Source organism: Parasteatoda tepidariorum, chromosome 6 (assembly GCF_043381705.1).
Source record: "Parasteatoda tepidariorum isolate YZ-2023 chromosome 6, CAS_Ptep_4.0, whole genome shotgun sequence".
NCBI classification, from domain to species: domain Eukaryota; kingdom Metazoa; phylum Arthropoda; class Arachnida; order Araneae; family Theridiidae; genus Parasteatoda; species Parasteatoda tepidariorum.
Genome location: NC_092209.1, coordinates 66,024,633 through 66,047,412, shown reverse-complemented (window position 1 = coordinate 66,047,412; position 22,780 = coordinate 66,024,633). Strand labels below are relative to the sequence as shown.

Sequence of the window (22,780 nt, the reverse complement as noted above, 5' to 3'; positions counted from 1 at the left end):
TACGCGTTCTTATGCGAAATATTTTGCAACAAATGAAAATTTCAAAAAATTTCATTTAAAAACAAAGCTAGACATGAAAATTTAAGATTACGTAGATTAAGATTGTTTTCCCTAACTGTGTTACATTAAATAATTGATTTCTTCCTATGTAAATCTGAGTTAGGACACTTTAAATAAAAAACAATAAAAAGTAAATGTATAAGCCCAAGTTTCATTATTAATAAACATTTTTAGATCCAATCATTTAGGTTCCTTACAAAATTGAAACACAAACACCCTTGCACTAGAATAATCTAGAATTATTGAAGAGAACTTCATGAAACAATACTACATAATATTTGAAAGAGATAACAAACCAATCGATACCAAAAGTTATTTACTGTTTTAGGTAGTATGGAATAAGCTGTGCTGAAAATAGAAACAGATTATCGATAGCGAGCCATAAAAAGAAGAGAAAAAGCATTTGAAATTAACGCGGTTTAGCGTGGAACATTAAATTTTCAGTAAGAAAAGAAACTATCATTAACCGATTATGTCGGTCAAGGCTAGCTACATTTCCCAGGTTAATTATGAAGAGCATGCTATTCTCTAAAAATAAATTGTTAATTGAATATTTATTCAATATTTCTTTGGCCGTAATACTGCACAGTAAACTTAGTAATGCTACAAATAGATTCAAAAAACACCCAATGTCATAGTATAATGAAATGTTTTGTTTTACAACTAAAAATATATTTCATCAGAAAGTAAAATAGGGGTAAATCTTTAACTTTTATCTTCCAAAGTTTTCGGGAAAAAACACTTCAATTTTTTTTTTTTTTTTAATAATAATAATAAGCAAAGCTTTACTTTTAAATTATAATAACTTACCGAAATTGCCTGGGGAAATAGCTTAAATATTTAAAGAAATAAATCAATTTTCTTTTCCGAAAAAAATTTTAATAAATAGCGTAATAAATTGCCAATAATCTATAATAAATAGCGAGCCGCGGTGGCTCATGGAATAGAGCGTTCGCCTTCCAATGAGGTGAACCGGGTTAGAATCCCAGCGACAACTGGTCGATACGAATTCCGCATCCAGCTTGCACCGACCACTGTGCTGACGTAAAATATCCTCAGTGGTAGACGGATCATGAGTTAGAGTCCCCTTACCGTCAGGCTAACCGTGTATTTTTCGTGGCTTTCCTCTCCGTGTAACGCAAATGCGGGTTAGTTCCATCCTAAAGTCCTCCACGAAGGCACATTTCTCCCAACTCTTCATCCAGGAGTTCCCTTGTCTTCTGGATTGGGTTCAAAATTACAAGAGTTGAACATTAATTGCCGTAAACCAAAAATTGGGTCGGCTGTTCAACGACGGTTATAAAATATATTAGAATATATTAGATAGCGAACTAAATATATATATATTAGATAGCTATACTAAATATATTAGATAGCGAACGCTTTTCGATTTCACAAAATTACGAAATTCCTCTCCATGTTTATAATTAGCATAATGGGCCTTAACAGTCAGAAACAACTGTTAAAAAATCATGATAGCTATAAAAATAGCACATTGCTATTATCTAAATATGTATAATTTCATTTTTCTTTTTAAAAAAATGTATGTACTAGTCGAAAAATTTAAATTTTTTCTTATTGAAGTACTATTTTAAATGTTATTGAAATTAAATTTTTAAATAAAATAATTAAAAATAATAGCTATAAAGTTTTGCATGCTAACTATGTAGTGTTTTGCCAATAATTTTCAGCAGAAAGGCAAGGGCCCGCACATGGACTATACAAAGGCTGCAGGTTGTACTCTCCTAATTTATTACATTTTTTTGCCCTTCCCTCCTACGTACAAAATGCACAAACAAATACCATCTATCAACAAGACACTTAAAAATCATTAAAAAAAAAGGTCTAATATTTGAAAAGCGGTATTATGGACGCTGTAATTAACGATCATTTGAAAACTCTTTTCGAAGAAACAATTTTCGCTCAACTTCCGCAGGGGCGTTTAGGGGAATAATTGGGGGCGTAAGAAACCTTTATTTGTAAAAAGGAAAAGATTATGAGCGCCTTCCGGTGTGTTCTTGACAAGTGATGAAAAACACCCGGAATGACAAATGTAACATCTCTTTTTGAGGAAGATAGTAAAGAAAGTAGATTTTTTTCTTCCTTTAAACTGTCTGCTGTCGCTTTAGCATCGTAAGTTATTAATGCGGCATTCCTAGAACCCATATTAAAAGAGCACTTTACATCTTATGGGGTGGTCCCGAAAGAAACAGGCACTAAATATAACCGTGACGAAACAAATTTAGATATTATTTCTTTAGAGTTAAGACATTTGTTAGAATTTCAAGAGCTTCGGGGGAAAAAAAATTTAAAAGTCGTTTGGGTTATAGAAAGTTAGTTTTTAAATGCACCGTTTGCTACATACATGACGCATCGTTTCGTTTGTAGGGGAAATTTTCTGAGCAAGATACGACATATCTCGTTAATCATATAATTTTTTTTCGTGGTCAAGGTGAGAGATATGCCATCTGTCAGGCACTTTCACTGAGCACATTTGCAAAAAAAAAAAAANAAAAAAAAAAAAAAAAAAAAAAAAAAAAAAAAAAAAAAAATAGATTTTACCGGAATTTTTAAAATGATAATACAAATAAAATTCAACTACGGACAAGATATCTGGTCGCTCTACAATTATAGGGTACTAAACATTCCGTTTTTCAGAAACTGTGAACTAAGGACGAGGCATCTTACTTTTGGGGAACTTTGACTTAGCGATGTGACCGAAATATATCGTATTTCAGAAGACGAAATTATGAAAATAGATATTTATGGTTATTATGACGATAGTTATTTAGCTAATACAAATGTAACACGGCTTTTTCAACTTTTCGTTCTCTTATTAATAACTCTCTCTCTTATTAACATCCTGGCTGGTAGGGCATCGGGCCCATGTCCAAGAGGTCGTGAGTTCGATTCCCGCAGGCCGAAGACTCCCCGTGTAGTAAATGGTGATTGGTGCACATTAAATCTGTCGAGTCACAAAGTCACCCACGTTCTCTCAAAAAATCAATACCTCTGGAGTACTGAATTGGAGATTAATCGTTCTCCGATTTAGGTCAAATCGGAGAACGATGAATAAATGGATGTTTGAATGAGACCGCCCTAAAAACGGGCTGTGACTTGTAAATGGCATAAGTTGTATTCTTGACCATACATGGCACCACTGAAAAACAAGAAGAAGTGCACCCCCTTTACCTTAATGGCGTACGAAAACAATAACAATTAAAAACAGAAATTGTTTTAACTGTGTAAACACTTCTTATTTTGAAAAAAAAAAATTTTTTTGGACTTTTATGTTTTTATTTACTTACATACAAAAGCACGCACCCTCTACCTTAAATTCGCTTGGTTTCTCCAAGGTACTTGCTGGTATTGGCAAGTGGCGTTAAAAACAACAAAACTTATCTGTCTGCTGCATCGTGAATCATTAACGCGACATTCCTAACACCGATATTAAAAAAGCACTTACTTCATATGGTGCGTTCGCAAAAGAAAACAGGCAGTAAATATGAACTAATTTACATACTATTGTTCTTCAGTGTATGTTATTTGTTAGAATTTCAAGATTTTTAAGAGGATAAAATTCTTTAAGTGTCGTTTTAACAGAAATTTTCGCGTGTGTCATACCTTGTTTATCAGATTTTCTTTCGTACACTACGAATAAAATGTTTTGTTCACACGTTTTCATTTTTTCGTCCGCTACGAATGAGTCATCCAGAAACCGAGAGGAATTTATTTAAAAAAATTTCTGGCGGAGATCTTCTACGGATGAAATATTCCGCTTTCTTTCATTTATGAGCTCTATTAATGAACAGTAATATTTTTTTCATTTTAATTAGTTTTATTTTTACATTGCTCTATACTTCTGTTACATAATTGAATTTGCTCACACTTACCATATCATGTTTAATAATTATTGTTTTCAATAGAACCCACGAAAATGTCACGCTCTATTGCCAGCGAATAACCAAGAGGGATCCAACTAGCAGAATTACTAATGATTTAACTAAAAATGGGATTTAGTGCATTTTATTTNGGCGGGTTCAGGGACCGATCAAGACAAATTCAGGCCCAAGGCCCACCAAATTTTCTGGGCCCCTTACAAAATATTTTGAAATTAAATTAATGAAGAGTAGTCCCAATAATGAAAAGGAATCTATTGAACTGCATGATTCAAGAGAAACATTCTAATAAATTTCGAAAGCAGACAATTGAAGATTATTTTTTTAAGATAAAGTTTACGTATCTATAAATTAAAGCAAAATATAAAACAACAAAACAATGTTATGTCAAAATAAAAATAGTTTGGTGGCCACCAATTGACATCAGTGAGTTTTGCTAAAAGTCACTGATTAGCTGAATTATTTTATATTGTAAGCTGTAATTATTTTTTTATTTAGTACTTAAACCAACACATAGCTAACCTACCTTTCATTAAACATTTTACTAATTTTTGAGGACCCTCAGAAATTGTGGGCCCCAGGCCCATGCCTATTGGGCCAAGGCGATAATCAGGCCCTGCTAAGGGAGAGATATTCTATTTTTGGGGAACTTTGACTTAGCGATATGTATCGTATTTCAGCAGACGAAAGTATGAAAATCGATATTTTTGGTTAATATAACAAGAATTGTCTCTGTCGGGTCACAAAGTCCCCCACGTTCCCTTAACACATCAATACCTCTGGGGTACTGAACTGGAGATTAATCATTATCTGGTTTAGGTCAAAACTACGATCTGTCGATGGATGTATAATTGGGTCCGCCCAAAAAACGGGCTGTGACTTGTAAGTGGCTGAAGCTGTATTTTTGGTCATACATGGCACCACTGAAAAACAAGAAGAAGCGCACCCCTTTACCTTGATGGCGTACGAAAACAACAACAATTACAAACAGAAATTGTTTTAACTGTGTAAACAATTCTTGTTTTGAAAAGAAAAATTGAACTTTTAAGTTTTTATTTATTTTATACAAAAGTACGCACCCTCTACCTTAAATCCGATTGGTTTCACCAAACAGGCTTGCCGGTATTGGCAAGTGCCGTTAAAAACAACAAGTCTGCTGCATCGTGAATCATTAATGCGACATTCCTAACACCGATATTAAAAAAGCACTTACTTCATATGATGCGTTCGCAAAAGAAAACAAGCAGTAAATATGAACTAATTTACATACTATTGTTCTTCAGAATATGTTATTTGTTAGAATTTCAAGATTTGTAACAGGATAAAATTCTTTAAGTGTCGACAGAAATTTCCGCGTGTGTCATACCTTATTTATCAGATTTTATTTCGTACACTACGAATAAAATTTTTCGTTGACACGTTTTCATTTTTTCGTGCGCTACGAACGAGTCTTTCAGAAACCGAGAGGAATTTATTTAAAAAAAATTCTGTCGGCAATCTTCTACGGACGAAATATTCCGCTTTCTTTCATTTATGAGCTCTATTAATGAACAGCAATATTTTTTTTATTTTTACATTGCTCTATATTTCTGTTACATAATTGAATTTGCTCACACTTACCATATCATGTTTAATAATTATTGTTTTCAATAGAACCCACGAAAATGTCACGCTCTATTGTCAGCGAATAACCGCAGAATTACTAATGATTTAACTAAAAATGGGATTTAGTGCATTTTATTTTATTTTACAATCGGCGCTGAACAGCCGACCTGCAGCTGAGTTTACGACTAGCAATGTACAACTCCTTAACCTTGTATATTTTAACACAATCCAAAAGATATTTCTCAAACAAGCAATGGGACAAACTGGCCTTCATAGAGGAACTAACTCGTATTTGCGTTATGTGGGTAGGAAAATAACGAAAATTTGAAGCGGTTAGTCCAACAGTAAGAGGATTCTAACCACTATCACTGAGCAATATTTTACGTCAGCACTGTGGTGGTTGCGAGGCGGGTATGAAATTTGAATTAACCAGCCACCGCTAGAATTTGAACCTTGATCATCTCAATGGGAGGAGCACGCTCTATCCCCTGAGCAACCGCGGCTCGATTTAATGCATTTGTAAAACATTGAAGACAGTTTAAAGAAAGAAAAAACATATTTATTTATTAGAGGACGCAAGTAACGCAACAAATGCAACCTTCTTAAAACCGCCACAAATATCAAATTTTTCAAACAAAAGGTAGACTAGACTGTTCTAAAAATAAAATAAAATTCGCAGGAGACTTTTTTGATATTGGCGATGCAGATGTTCTTGTTTTTTTCATAACTATCATGCTTTCCCAGCCTCGCTTCAATGCATTCTTTAAGTCCTAACAACAATAATTACTGTTATGGTAACTTGTTACATTATCGTGTTCAATACTAATAGTTGTCGATAGTGACCGTGACATTATCAATGTCGATAACTATTGTTTAAACGATATTTATCAAAAGACAATGTACTCAAAAAGATATCGGGTGAATTCATAAAGCAGTTACGATTTTTAAACACATCGGTAATTTACAATCTAGCTCTAGACAAAGCTATTGTATTTCAGTAACTTTCACTTCTGCAGTCTCGATTGTGAAAATTGATTTATTAATTCTAGTAAACAATTGTTTAGTAATAGTACACCAAAATGTTTCGTTCATTTCAAAAAATTACAGAGAAATTAAACGCAATCCATACGTATATTTATAAGTTTGGCAGACAGCATTACAGAAAAGCATTACAGTTCAAGAGTTTCAGTTAGTGGGGGTTAAATAATGCATAATTCGAAATATTAACCATTGTTTACCTAGTCATTCTGTAGTACAGTGCGGCTTTTAAATTACGAATTATAAGTATTTCTTTACCAATGAAGTATTTGTTTACCTAGTCGTTCTGTAGTACAGTGCGGCTTTTAAATTACGAATTATATAGAGGTTCTTGTATTTGTATAAATCCAATAAAACGTATCAACGTTCGCTTCGAATTAAATTAACCCTTCCGTTACGAGAGCCGTATTTAGCTGGCATCACACGATGTCCTGTGTGTACGAGCGCCGCATTTAGCCTACAACCAGGCGATGGTCTGGGTGTACGGGTGGCGTACTTAGCCAGATTCAGAGTGATACCGTTTGATTACCGGTCGAATCTGCTGCCAGAGTAATATTTCTTATACATATATTTTATAATACCACTAAAATTATATTTTGAATGCGCTTAATCTGTATCAAGCTTCTTCCGTGTATTTCGCATATTTAGGATTGAAGAATTTGGTAAAATTTTATACGAAATCGTAACATGCACTGTCAGGGTGCGTAGCCAAATAATTCAACAAAAAATAAGCACCTTTTAAGCACTTTTCAAGCACTCAAAAAAAAATTTTAAGCACTTTAAAATATATCAAAATTAGGCAGGGTTGGAAAGATTTTGACTATCGACGGTTTTGTCTTGTTTTAACCGTCATGCCAAAAAAAAAACCTTTCAGCATTGTTTTTGACAATTGTCAGAAGTCATGAAATTTTAAATTATGTAAAATGAATGGCGTTTTCATACGCTACGGACTGACTATACGCCGAAATAGATTGGAGTTGAATTAATTATGAAANATTTAGGATTGACGAATTTGGTAAAATTTTATACGATATCGTAACATGCACTGTCAGGGTGCGTAGCCAAATAATTCAACAAAAAATAAGCACCTTTTAAGCACTTTTCAAGCACTCAAAAAAAAATTTTAAGCACTTTAAAATATATCAAAATTAGGCAGGGTTGGAAAGATTTTGACTATCGACGGTTTTGTCTTGTTTTAACCGTCATGCCAAAAAAAAAACCTTTCAGCATTGTTTTTGACAATTGTCAGAAGTCATGAAATTTTAAATTATGTAAAACGAATGGCGTTTTCATACGCTACGGACTGACTATACGCCGAAATAGATTGGGGTTGAATTAATTATGAAAACGTTGAATAGAAAGAACAATGTTAACCTTTTTGCATAATTCGAAGCGAAAATCAACATAGTAAAGGAAAAATCTCATTTTGAAAAAGAGAAAATTCGAAAATCGAAAATAAGCACTTTTTAAAAACGCTACGCATCCTGACTGTGCACACTTCGCGGAACATTGCACCGTTCAGTGCACCGTAAGAACTGCCGAAACGAAAGGGTTAATTTTTCTTCAAGTAATAAAAATTAATTAATTAATTACGTTTAACAACAAGAGCTAGTAATGGTTTCTTTAAAAAAAACATATAATTGCATTATTCTTAATAGTCCCTTTTTAATTAATTTATTTATTTGATATTCCTTTTCTTCTTTTTTTCCACCTCTATAGCTTCCTGGTTCAAAAATCATAATTTCTATAATCATAAGGAAATTCGATTCCGAACTTCAAACTACTTGCGTGATCTAGCTGAACGCATTTATTGATATTTCTAAGAACGCGAAGGAGTATTTCACGAGCAGCGCAGTTTCCGATTGGTCTGTGATATACTGAATCAATTTCCGTTACTCTATATTTTACCCATTCTTATTATTATATCAATAAAAACATAATGTTGTAAGATTTAATTAATGAACTAGAGCTGTTTCATATTTGTCGATGATAGTAAAAAGCTATTACATAAGGTTAACGAACCGAACCATGAACCTAATTAGAAACGCGTATCAGTTATAATACAATAGGAATCTAAATTGGTTGTTACAGAACAGTGACAAAAAATGTTTCTGTTGAATAAGGATTACGTTGTATAAGGGGTTAATCAAAACTTATGTGAAAGATTTGTTTTTTAAAAGTAATAAAAACCTTCTCAATATGATTGTGATTTTGCGAAAATAGGTTTTTGATGTAATTTTGCGAAAAACCACGAGAATCAAAAGTGTGATCATCCTTTATTTTTAATTATTTTGTGAAAAGTGCAGTTTACGTGATTTCGAGAAAAATTCTCTCCTAACTTTCTGAACCTCAATTTATTATTTTTTTAATTTATTAATTTATTTTTTTAATATACATAAATTTCTTCATTCTACTATTACAGCTTTCATCTACGTAACATTTTCTAGCATGACGCGTTACAAAAAAGAAAAATACGAAAATATAATATAATTAGCATATTTCTCATTTAAAAAGCCAAATGTGACTGTCAGGTCTTGCCTGTTCTTTAACTAACACAATAGAGGCAATAACCTTAACATTAGTCAATATGCGGTGCAAATTCATCGTTCTTACTTTCCAAATAATTTTTAAAATGCGCATTTGAGCAACAATAGAATAAATTTTTATTTTAGTAAATATGAATGAAAACTGACAAGAGATGAACGTAATAACAAAAATAATTTTTGCAATACTCTTTCTTTCCATAGAAACAGTAAAACCACATAAATTATCTCACGTTTTTATTACTCATTTGACAACTAAGTCATAAAATAAAGTGAAAAATAAGGCATTTGTGCGTCAAAAATTAGTCAAGGTGCTGAAAACGGTTAATAAAGTAAAAGTTTGTCAGTCCAAATCTTAAAACAATGTAATTTTAAAATAGTGGCAGTGAATATTTTTATCTCTTTTACGGTTGTAAAGGACGTCATTTCTATTCATCTCACAAAAAGAGAATCGTCTGCGTATTTTCGACGCGTAGGTAAAAGTAGAAACAAAACACATAAATAAATTGGAAAATGTTGGTTAACTTCTATTTATCTATAAGCCGATCAGGATTTATCGGTCCGGAAATCAAAACATGATCACGTGCTTCTTAATATCGTTTGATGTATGGGTAAAGAGAATTTATTTTTCCGTTTTGTTAACAGTTTCGAATAAACAAAACCTCTACTCCACATCACAAATGATGGAAGTGTTGAGGAACCGTTTAACTTATTTTTTTATTAATTTTATTTACTTATTTTTTATAACATAGCGAATATAAAAAAAAATTATTTCTATTAATTCGAAAAACGAAATCGTTTGAGCATTCTCCCGATTAAACAACCACATCGTAAGTGTAAATGCAGTAACCTAACATCAAAATAAATTATATAAGTAATAATAGCTCACTTTCAGGAAAGTCTATTACTAATCGCTACTAATCTTACTTACATTTTAAATAAATAATCCCAAGAAACTGAAGAGGTAAGATATTATTCGATTAAAAACTTCATTCGCTTCAAAAATTAACAAATTTGAAAAACAATCGACATGTTTTAAGCGCCTAAAAACAGGCGCCCAATTTCAGAACTTGCCATTCGTGAAAAGAAACTTATAGGATTTAAAATACGAAACGTAAAGTTGGCAACGAAAAAATATTGGTAAGAAACATAACTCTAAAAGAAAACCCACCAGTACCGAGAGAGAAAAAGATAATATAAAAAATTATTTGCATCGCATTAGAGCTGTACAAATAGCTATAAATCGCAGGGACCGATAAGGGCAAACCAGATTTGATTTGCCCCTCTCGGCCACTGTGGTTTTCGCTAATTTTGTTTCTCATCTTATTTTTCCATTTTCAGCTGGCAACTTTACACTTCAAATCACTTTAGTTTCTTCTCATTCATGTCTGGCAAGTCTTAAAAATGGGCGACTGTTATATTTAATTTGTATAGCGATTGAAGTTTTTAATCAAATAACTACTTCCATTTATTTCACAGAATAAATCGTTCGAATATTTTCCACAACTTTCACACGTGGGTAAATTTCAGAGACTGAACACCTAAATGAAGACGATGATAAAAAAAAAAAGATCTTTGCCACATCACTTCTAACTATTTATCTATGCCCTGATCTGGAATTATCGATCCAAAAATCAAAACGCGGAATCGTTATCGTTATCGTTTGATGTATCATAGAGAGAGAATTTATTTTTCCGTTTTGTTAACAGTTTCGTAAAACCATTCTTTTCTCCCCCGCGTTATGAATGTGGGAAAGTGAGGCACCTAGGGCAGTGGTCGGCAAAGTGCGGCTCCAGAGCCGCATGTGGCTCTTTGGCTCCTTAAGTGCGGCTCTGGCACAAATATCCACGGAAGGCGCAATAATATTTTCATTAAAAAAATTAAAAAAACTTGGTAATAACAAAATTACATCTTATTTTCATAAATTAAAATTCTTCTATATATCGAGAATATGTATAATTTTTTGTTTAAGTTAAAAGATAGATATGTAATTAAAATTTTATATTGTTGTGAAAATACGTAACGAACATCGAGTTTAATTTTATTAGTTTTCGTAAACAGATAAGGCCAAAAGTATGACCGGCGTAAGAAAAGGGTCTGTTGCTATTTTGAAAGAAAAAATTAATCACGAGATACTCGTTTACCATTCACCAAGAAGCGCTTTGTGGGCAAACATTTCCGGATGAAATTTGTAAAGAATTAGTGATTTTATCATCTCCATTTTAGCTAAAGCTCTTAATCATCGCCAATTCAAAGAATTTTTATTTGAAATGGAGAGTGAGTACGCTGATCTTCTGCTTCATAACAAGGTACGTTGGTTATCAAGAGGGAACGTTTTAAAACGTTTCGCGTCCCTTTTTCCGGAAATTAAAGCATTTCTTCTTGAGAAGGGCGTTCACTATCCAGAACTAACAAACGATCAGTGGATCCAAAACTTTTATTTCATGGTAGACGTTACGTCTCATCTAAATCAGCTTAATCGTAAACTACAAGGGAAAGGAAACTTAATTTTTTCGATGTTAGACGAAGTAATAACATTCGAAAACAAATTATCCATTTTTGCTCAGGACTTTGAAAGGGAAACATTGTTTCACTTTCCGAGCCTGCTGAAGCATCGCCAAGAAAATAATTCCTCTATTGATAAACACCATTTTAAAACAATAATTTTAAATATGAGGGAAGCATTTCTCAGCAGGTTTCAGGAATTTAAAAACAGCAGAGCAACTTTAGCATTTGTCAAAAATCCTCTTAATGCTACGATAACCGAGTTGAAATGCTCTCCTTTTGAAATTGATATTGGTAGCTTTGAAATACAATTGCTGGATTTAAAAAACAAGGAGATATGGCGCTCTAAATTCGAACGTCTTTGTGTTGAATTGAAAATATTGGAGAAGAAAAAAATTGACCTTAGTTCACAACACAAGTGATCTGCTTTGAAAGTCCTGGAGACGGACGACATGATCATTTGGAATAGTATTCCTGACGATCAGCTGAAAAGGCTCGCATTTGCTGTTCTTTCCCTTTTCGGTTCTACATATCTATGCGAACAATCTTTTTCAAACATGAACATTATCAAGAGTAAACTGAGAAGTCGCCTTATTGATGAGAACTTGGAATCATGCCAGAAATTAAAAACAACAGCATACAAACCTGACTTACTCAAACTTTCCAAGGAGATGCAAGCACATTGTTCGCATTAATAAATATTTATTAAGTATGAAATTTAGTTTTATTTAGTGTACTACTTATTTACTGTAATAAAATTTTACTAAACAAGCAGATTTGGCTCCCAATTTTTTTAAAAAATTGTTGTAATGTACATATTTAGCTCTTTGGCTAATAAGTTTGCCGACCACTGACCTAGGGGATTGAAAGAGATGTTTTTAGAACAGAAGGGACCGCACATGTTGCATAATGACCGGATAGAGAAGGGAAGGGTGAACATGATTCAACTTTCTATTGCTTCATAACTGAACCAAAGATTAACCCTTTCTAGCAGTAGATAATTTGTTTAAAATAAATAAATAAACGAATTCTGCACAGAAAATATGAACTAAATACACTACTATATAACTCGACGATTTCTTTAAATTACTGATAAAAATAAATAATTAAAAAAAAACTTCTGTATTTAGATTATTAATTCTGTTGATAGTTAATTAATTCTATTTTAAGAACAGAAGGGGACCGCACATGTTGAGTAATGAGAAGGGAAGGGTAAACATGATTCAACTTAATATTACGTCATAACTGAGGTACTGATAAAACACCAAAAATTCACCCTTTCCAACTAATATAGATAAATTGTTAAAAAAGAAATGTATTCTGCACAGAAAATATGAACTAAATACACTACTATAAAACTCGACGATTTCTTTAAATTACTGATAAAAATAGATAATTAAAAAAGAAACTTCTGTATTTAGATTATTAATTCTGTTGATAGTTAATTAATTCTGTTTTAAGAACAGAAGGGAGCGGCACATGTTGAGTAATGAGAAGGGAAGGGTAAACATGATTCAACTTTATATTACGTCATAACTGAGGGACTGATAAAGCACCAAAAATTCACCCTTTCCAACTAATATATATAAATTTTTAAAAAAGAAATGTATTTTGCAAAAAAAAAAAATATGAATAATAAAATAACCTTTTATAAAATTTAACGATTTCTTTAAATTAATAGTGATATTAAATAATTTAAAGAAACAATTCTGTATTTAGATTATTAATTCTGTTTTTAGTACAGAAGGGTCGGCACATGTTGCGTAATGAGAAGGAAAGGAAGAACATGATTCAACTTTACATTACATCATTCATAACTGAGGTACTGAAAAAACGCCGAAAATTCTCTCATTCCAACTGAAACGGATCAATTGTTCAAATAAATAAATAAGAATAATAATAAACGCATTCTGCAAAAAAAAATATGAACATAAGCTTCTAAAAAATTGAACGATTTCTTTAAAATAATGATGGACTAGGAAAAATTCGCCCAAAATCATTTAATCCTTTAAATAAAATTGAAGTCAGTTATCAATAATAAGAAGAAAAAGTTTAAATATTTGTTTCCAAACTGGAAAGAGGCCGCAGAAAGAAGAACAAAATTCAATACCGAATTCAGGGTAACAGATAAGGCGACATAACATTTTCAACAAATCAACGCCTATATTTTATATTCCACTTGATAAAACTCAAATAAAGGCATAACACAAACCAGCCAACACCAGCACATTTAATATTCATTTTATTTTCTTTGTATTTCACAAAGTAGTTCAAGGCTTTTGAATCAAGCTTTTGTAAAGGTGTGCGCATACTTTCATGTGAAATTCAATCAAAAAATAAATAGTCAAACCTATTTTTTTTTTTTACTTCTTGGATTTAAAATATCTAAGAGCTACAATTGGTTTTGAATACGCCAAATATAAGATGATAAATAATAGTGCAGCTCATGTAAATTTAAATTAAGTTTGCAGCTCATATAAATTTAAATTAATTTTTCAGCTCACATAAATTAATTTATATATGCCGCTCATATAAATTTAAACTAAGTTTAGCTTACTGTTATTTATAACATTCCTTTCTTTCTAAAAAAAGAATCATTATATCTATGTAACCAATTAATTAACAGATCATTAAAAAAATTTTCCTTCAATTAAAATTAAAAAAGAGTGAAATGATAAAAATCGAAAGGCCTGTAATTAAAATTAGTTAACCAGTTTCTTTCTCTTAGTGATATACAGTGCTGATAAACATAGGAAGAAGTCACATGTACAAAATTCTTTAATCTTTGTGCCGCAGCTACTTATCATTTAAAATTCTTAGACTTATTACTTGTTCTGAGAATTTAATAAATTGGCTTTATAAATATTTCCTGAGAATGTAGTCAGATAGCAATTCATTGCCATTTACTGAACTTTAATAATCTTTTTAATCATTCATCAGTGCAACCTTTAACTCTAAGTATATTATAATTGTTATAACCATAGCCTAAGTATAATTGTTATAGCCGTATGGCTATAACAATTTTGAAGCAGAGATTTGTACCTTTTAACAACTTGTTAGATAACACTTATTAATAGAGAGAAGTAGCATCTTAGTTTTTTTGCATAGCACCTGCTACAATCGCATTAGTTAACCCTTAGACGCAGATGGAACACTGGTGTCCCTTTAATACATTTTGTTTTTGATGCTCTAATTGCAAGCAAAAATATTTTTTTAATAATAAAAACAGTCTAATTAATAGTTATTAAAAAATCCGTTAGATTTATTGATTATGTTTCAACTAAAATATAAAAAAAATAGTACAAAAGAAGAAATGCAATTTCATGACTAATTCAAAAAAATTATTAAATTTATCAATTACTTTGAAAATTAAAGAAATTTCAATGATGAATAACTATTTCTAAGATCTAAAATAAATGCAAATTTGAAAAATATTGCTTAGAAGTAAGACGCGTTTGGAAGATTTTAACTTATGCATGCAGAAAAAGACGCCGATCTTTCTTGCTGTATTTCATAACCATAAATTATTAAAATGCTACATTTAATATTTTTCACTTTTTTTGACCTTTATTAATACTAAATAATTGGAAAAAAGTATGAAAAATATGTTCATTAAAATTTCTGTGCCAAAGGGTTAATAGGTATAAAAAAGACTACATACAAGATTGAACTCAACATCACTCACGAAATAAAACACTTTCTTTAAAAAAAATTTTTTTTACTTATCATTATAGAAATATCATATTAAATATATCGTTTAAACACACAAATAGAGAACAAAGGAAAATATTTACCTTTTTCGATTTATTTATTTATTATCATTTTTTTTTTTTAATTATCTTGTACTTTTTGCACTCATCATTGCCGTTCTATATTACCTCCTTTATTCCATGCTCAATTTTCTCTCTTGTAACTCTAGAAATCTTTTAGATTGCACCTTATAACTCAACCCCCTTAAAAAGTTAAAATCCAATCATAAACTTTACAAGACAATCATAAGGGAGATCATCGAAGGGTTCTTCATACCTTTACCTACCCCTTTTAAAACCACGGGAAATAATAAAGGGGTCAGTTACCCCAAAACAGGGTAGATAGGCATTTCCGGTCCTACCTTTTTTTGAGGGAAAAACGGACAGGAAACAGCGAAGGACTGGTCGAAAAATGGACAGGAAATGGTAAATAATCTGCCCTCAAGTCCATAGGCATTTCCGATCCTAACATGTTTTTTGGAATCTTATAGTTAGAGTAACAATTAAATAAATTTTGTTAAATTAATCTAGTTAAATTACGATGCATAAAATATGATAAAAGACAATATCGTAACACATCCCGCAAAGAACCAAATTAAATTTTAAAAAAAGATATCACCCTGAATAACTTTTATTCTATTGATCGGATTTTCACGCACTAAATCTTAATGGTTCAAAAGACGGTAATTAATTTGTGTTAACAATTAGATAAGTGACGGAATCTGACACAAAAACGTATTCTCCCTAAATAAACATTTTTTTTTTTTTGTTGACCGATATCGATTTTCGATTATTAAAATATGGGAGTAATCGCAATCTAGAAAACGTGGTCCCAACCCAATTGTGGATGCGATTGCAAGTTTACGCCCCATATAACAATGGTACAAACAATACCTTTGCTCAACAATGGAACAAATTTTGTTTACGCAAATAATTGCAAGTTCAATCAATTCCATTCTTTCATTTCTGTGTGGCATTCCTTTTTGATCAAATCGCAATAATTATGAAAAATAGCAATGTTTTCATTGTAATGTAATTATTTTTAACAGAAAAGACTTCTTACATTTGTAAGAAAAGAAAGAAAATTTAATTTAAAAGACAAATAGGAAAGCGCTATGAATTGATGGAATTTAGTCCATTGATTTTTTTTCTCTAGACTGATTTCAATCCTCAGAACTTAAGTGAGGTCAGCTTTCTTCCGATCTGATGATCACATATTTTCCGGATTGCGATTGTCCTCCCCAAATTTTTATAATCGGAAATTTTTATAATCGGTCTGTCGAAAAAACGGTATATGGTAAATAACATTTTTCTTTTTGATTCCATAACTTGAAAAAGTTAACTGTAATTAATTAGCATATTTGAGATCACATACTTCGAACCATGAAGTTAGCTTTAAGTTGGAACCATAAAGTCTGTGAAAATCCGATCATTAGAACAAATGTTATTTATTCATGATGAATTTTTCTCTCGCTATACATGAACAGGAGAAAATGCCAAATCGCTTTAATTGTTGGATTTATGTGATAGTTACACATGGATGGAGACTACATGTTATAAATAAAATGATAATAATAATTTAATAGAGAATAAATTACGGGTTTCTCGCATGCCCAAACTTTAAATACGTAACACCCAAATTTGAGATCATTCATTAAGAAGTAGAATAACAAAAGAGGGAAATTCCAGAAAATAAATCGTAACAACTTTCGATATCTGAAAACGATTTTAAAAATGGATAAATTAGACTGAAAACCCCATAAAAATAAAAATAGGCTGTTAGACCAGTTTTTTTAAACCAATTCAGACACAGGTGTTGAACCGACTATATACAAAAAGAATCCGCATTACGTGCTAAGGCGTTTAGAAAAAAAAAATCTAGGTCACGGTTAGATAACGTAATTCTGATACTGATACCTTCCACTTTCTCTTGATCTTTTTTCATTTCATTCAATTTTTGAAGTTAAGTACATTTGATTTGTTGTGAAATTTAATTTTCATATTCAATTTTAAATTAAGAATATATTCTTTTACAATGATAACTAAATATAATTTTTTTTTCTCCAAAATTATTTAAATTTTTCTCAAAACTTTAAAGCAATAAAATAATGCGAAAAGCGATTCGTGCTTTTGAGTAAATAATTTTTAAAAAAAAACTAGACGTTTCTCAGTTTTTAGACCTTTTTTCTTAAAAATCTAATTTTATTACAGTTTAAATTAATGAAAACCGATCTGGACGACGCTAAAAAATTTGTTTAACGATAATTGCATAAAAACAACGATACTTATATACAGGCATATTCAGAATAACAAAGATACTTAATTTAAAAATAAGCAATTGTATACTATTTAACTACCTATTAAAAACTACTGATTGCAGAATTTTTCGGTATAATTTTTTCAGAAAAAATTTATAAAGAATCTTAAATACCGAACGCTTTATATCGTAGATAGTGATTGGGCAACGGCCTTGCATGTGACATAAATCGGCCAAATTTATAAAAAATTTGAGTTTTTTACTAAAATAATGTTTGTTTAAACTTTATTAGATCAACTAAGGTTTAAGGAAAATTCTTAATTTTCTTCAATGTCATCTAATTTATTTTTAATTTTTATTTACAAGAAAGTGAACAAAAGAGAAATATTTCGATCACATGGACTATCGAGTTAAGTATAACCTAAAAAGCTACTAAAATTAGATTTACACTAGAGTCAGAAAAAGATAACATAAAACACAATAGACAAATTACAATGAATGTGAAACCAGTGCAATCACCTAATTGTCTATTTAAAGTGACGCATCGCTAATGCTAAAATTATAAACAAAATAAATATCTCAAAATAATAAAATGATTAAAAGAAAGATTTCTCTTCAGTAAAGTGAAAAGGTAAATACATATTTTGAAAATATTACTATTTATGTCAAACAAAATCAAAAACAAAAATCAATCTATTAGCAATTTTACAGACCGAATGCCAAAAAGAGAATAATAAGTCTCAAAATAGAATAAAATGATTTACAATTTTTTATTTTATTTTAAAATTTAATTAAGAACATAGCAACTTTCGGGTTCTAAGCACAGTAAAAATATCGAATAATAAGACAAAGTAGAAGAATTCTACATTATTTTATTTTATGTATGGGAAAGAGAGAAAATAAATCCGAAATTGTGAAGCAAAAACACCAAAACAACATTTAAGCCACAACAAAAGAAAATGGCGACACATCGGCGTCTTCCCAGACATTCTCCATAACAATAAAAAAAGAAAGAAAAATCTATCTCCTTTATTAAAGATATAGCCCTGAGTACCCAATGGCATATAAACGGGAGCTTTTTCTACCTCACCACTGTGATAAAGAAAAGAAAAAAATAAATAATAATAATAGTCAACCTTTGTAATTCCGAAACTAGCAGAACAGGTTTACTGAAGCAGCTGGAAGATCCAGGTGGTCAACAGTAAATAGGTGGTAGCAAGTGTTGAAAGAAGAGAGGTCCAACTACTTACATACAACAGCTGTCAAGTTAGAAAAAAATGAAGTTCGAGAAATAGATGAACTTACAGCTTTTCCATATGTGACTGTTAAGAAATTAATTCCGAAACTTTCTCACTCAGTATTTAACTCATTCAATATTAATTCTCCATTCAATATTAAAGTACAGTAAAATTTTAATTTTGAAATGCGATGTAGATAAAATTTAATTCAGAACGATCGAAAAATTCGAATACTAAAGATTTAATAATGGTCTAGTTACAGCTCAATAGATAATAACAACTATCCTATTAGGCAGAGCTTGGACAACAGTCAATATATATGCTGGTTACAATACAAAATACAATAAAACAAATAACTGGTCAGAAATCGAGTAAATAAAGTGAAGAAAACGTGAGTAAAGCAAACGATAGTTTCGGCATTTTACAAAAACGATTATCTACTTTATGATCTTGCGTAGTTTAATTTATTACGTCGAATAGCACTTTCTTTTATGATTAGCACAAATAATAGCTCTTATCCAAACCAAACCTATTTTTATTCGGATAACAGCAAGTCTTTAGCACTAAATGCTGGTTGAATAATAAAATATCACACGATGACATTACATATTATTTCGAGAATACAAACGTTCGTTTCCATACTTTAATATAGTACTTTCACTATCGTCTGCTTTTTGAATCAGTTCATTTGGTCAAATGATTATTTTAGCGCCTAAAAATTGCCAGACAAAAAACATTTAGAATTTAATAATCAAGGTTTAAGATTCATAATTAATCTATTCATAATGAGCAGAAATTATTTTAAAAAGTTACAATTAAGATATATTTTTATTTACAAATTAAATCGTAAAAGAAGTTTAAATAAATCATTGCTTTGAGTCATACGCTCGTTTCAAAATTTTATCTTTAACTATGCTTTTACAAAACATAGTAAGTTTCAAAACAAAACATACATGTTTAAAGAAATAAAAAACTGCTGACGAAAAATATATTAACTTGTAAACGTATGCTAAGAGAAAGAGGTAAAGAAATGGAAAACATTTACCTCATTTTTTTTAACTAGTTTAAAACAAGTCTATAAATATAAGTTAGGGAGTGAATGGAATGCGTGGTATTGCACCAGCATATGACAATTTTTATGGCTATTTTCGGGAACAAAAATAACTTTTCTCTATCCGTTATACAGTTGAAAATAATTCCTGTGTCTTAAGTAATCAATATTAAATTGTTAAAAAATGTTTGCCTACACTGCAAAATGATTATTATATGAGTAAATGGTTTCTCGTTGTAGAAAATTGTAAAATTCTCCATTAAAAAAAATCGAAAAGAAATAAGCCAATTGCAAGAAATAAGTCCATAAAAAAGATTGAAAATTAAAACAAAATAAAGCTCACACAATTAAACAAAAATACAAAGATTCAAATATATCCTATAATGTATCACACAAAAAATAAAAAACTGTTTACAATATATATTGTTTTCTTTATAACTGATAAATCATCCTAGAAGAACAAAAAACCAAACTTTACGTACGAACTACTTGCTAAATAAAAATAATTAAATTTTATAAAAGCCATCTTTGTTGAAATTTTAAAAAATATAAGAATTAAAGTCGAGATTGACTCCGTTAAACAAATAAAGAATTTTGAGAAGAGTCCATTTTCAAAATGAATATTGTGCAAAGTCTGCTTTAAGATAAAATATTTCGTGAACGGTTCAGTTTGATGATAAAATATTGAAGGAAAGGTTCGTATAAGTAAAAAAAAAAATTTTTCTCGTCCCCTGAATAAATTATAATCGGAGTGCAATACTAAATAACCGACCTCTGATTGCATTTTTTAAAATTATCGGCTCTTCAACAGTGTTCTAACTAGAAATGGATACAGGAAGCCTATTGAACCAGCCTTGATTGGACAAAAGAGCGGCTGATGTGACGAACCACTCAGGACACGAAAAAAGCGCAAAACGAATGATCATCAAATTAACTCGAATCATAGAATGAGGCGATTCTAATCAATATTTCAGATTAAAATCACTCCCTGAATCGATAATCACTAAACTCATTCAGATCCCCCGATTTGAATCAAATTGATTTCTGGTGCGAATGCAATGATTAAACTATACTATGATAATACAAGGGTGATTGTGGGTCCAACTCAAAAATCCTTAAAATTTCTTGAGTAAAATCCTTCAAAAAATTNATTCCAATAAGTGATTAACTGATTTCACTTCGCAACTACATAATTCGAATCACCAAATCATTACCCAACAATACAGAAAATTGTTTTCTTTCTGCCGAGACAAGGCGTACTGATAGATCGCGCATTCCAAACAAAAAAGCTGCAAATTATCATAAATTTAATGCCGCCTTTTGCAAGTATTCGTTTAGGAATTTACATAAGACTCTCCGATTCAATGCAGAAAAAAAAAAATTGTACCATCAACTGATATAAACAAATGATCAGTGTATCCGCCATGATTGTTTTAATCAGTCACTCGTCTCACGTAGTAAGAGCGCGTAGTTCCTTTTCTTCAGGGAGAAAGAGGAAGAAAAAGTAGTTCAAAACGTGGGAAATGAATTAATTGCGCAAAAAGTCTGCGAGAAGGTTATATGTCACTCAAATATTCATGATTTTTCTTTATTCTAAACTACTACGTCCTGTTTTAGGGCTACGGACTGTGAAACTAAAATCCTGTGGTTTAAAATATGCAAGCATTTCAAGCAAAGAACTATGAAATAGAAAATCCGGTGTCGACGGACGAACAATATTTAGATTAAAAGAAAGTTACAAGCACTGTTTCAGCAATTAAATCCAAGTGACGATTATTAATTACAGGGGTATCTGCAACATATTAGATATTCAAATACATTGACTTTTCATGAATAGTTCCAAGAATTTTTCATGACTTACCTAGGTTTCTATTTTCTCCGACAAAAACACAATACATTTAAAAAGGCATTATAATAAAATTAATTGAAATGATAGGTATAACTAAAACTGTTATACTCTGCATCTTCATTTTTATTGATTTTAAATTTAAAAAAAAATAGAGTAAAAAAAGAGTTGAAGCAATAAAATAGCTGAAAAAAATGCAAAATCAAATAACTAAATACAGTATGAGATATATGAAGTTATTTAAAGCTGTTTTGTTTCTTCTTAAAAGTAAGTAATATAAAAAGCCTAAACTAGAATTTTAAATTGATAAAATAAAAATAATAAATAAATTCTGAAATCACTGAAGTTTAAAAGATAATTATTCCCTCCAGAAATGGTGTTCTTTCATTTTTTGAAAGAACACCATAATTTTTAAAGAACAGGATAAAAGCATTTTTTTAAAATAAAATATGACTATGAGTGAGGATTTTGTTACAAATTCAGATATTCGGAACACTGTGAAAATGGGGAGGGGTTGGAAACTTTCTAGAAACCAAGCATACGCAACTGTACCATATTTCAACAATTTATCAAAAACATAAATTTTTTGTCTTAGATAAAAGAAGTTAAGAGACAAAAAAATTTATATAGAATTAGTATTTAATCAGAAAATATATATAAAAAGCAAAGGAAAATTAATAACAAAAGAATTTTTTCTCGAATGCTGTTGTTAAATTTTTTTTTTACTGATCTGATGCTAATTGTATATAGTTGAATCAGTATCAGATCAGAAAAAAAATTGACATTTACTGGTTAAATAAATGACATTACTAAAATTAATAACAGCACTCGAAAAAAAATTCTTTTCCAGTGCTGTTAGTTTTTTTTTCTTTTACTTTTTATTATTTAATGAGTTTGAAGGAATTGTTAAGTAATTTCGATAATGCGATGGAAAGGAAATGCATCAGAAATCAGAAAATAAAGTCTGGAATAAAGAATTAGGAAGAAAT

At 30.6% G+C, this 22,780-nt stretch overlaps 1 protein-coding gene across 1 annotated transcript in view; it reads right to left on the bottom strand.

The window, feature by feature from the left end:
• LOC107446595 (uncharacterized) overlaps positions 1-22,780 on the bottom strand; it is a 45,443-nt gene that overhangs the window by 7,537 nt on the left and 15,126 nt on the right. The gene's annotated exons all lie outside the window — the stretch shown is intronic.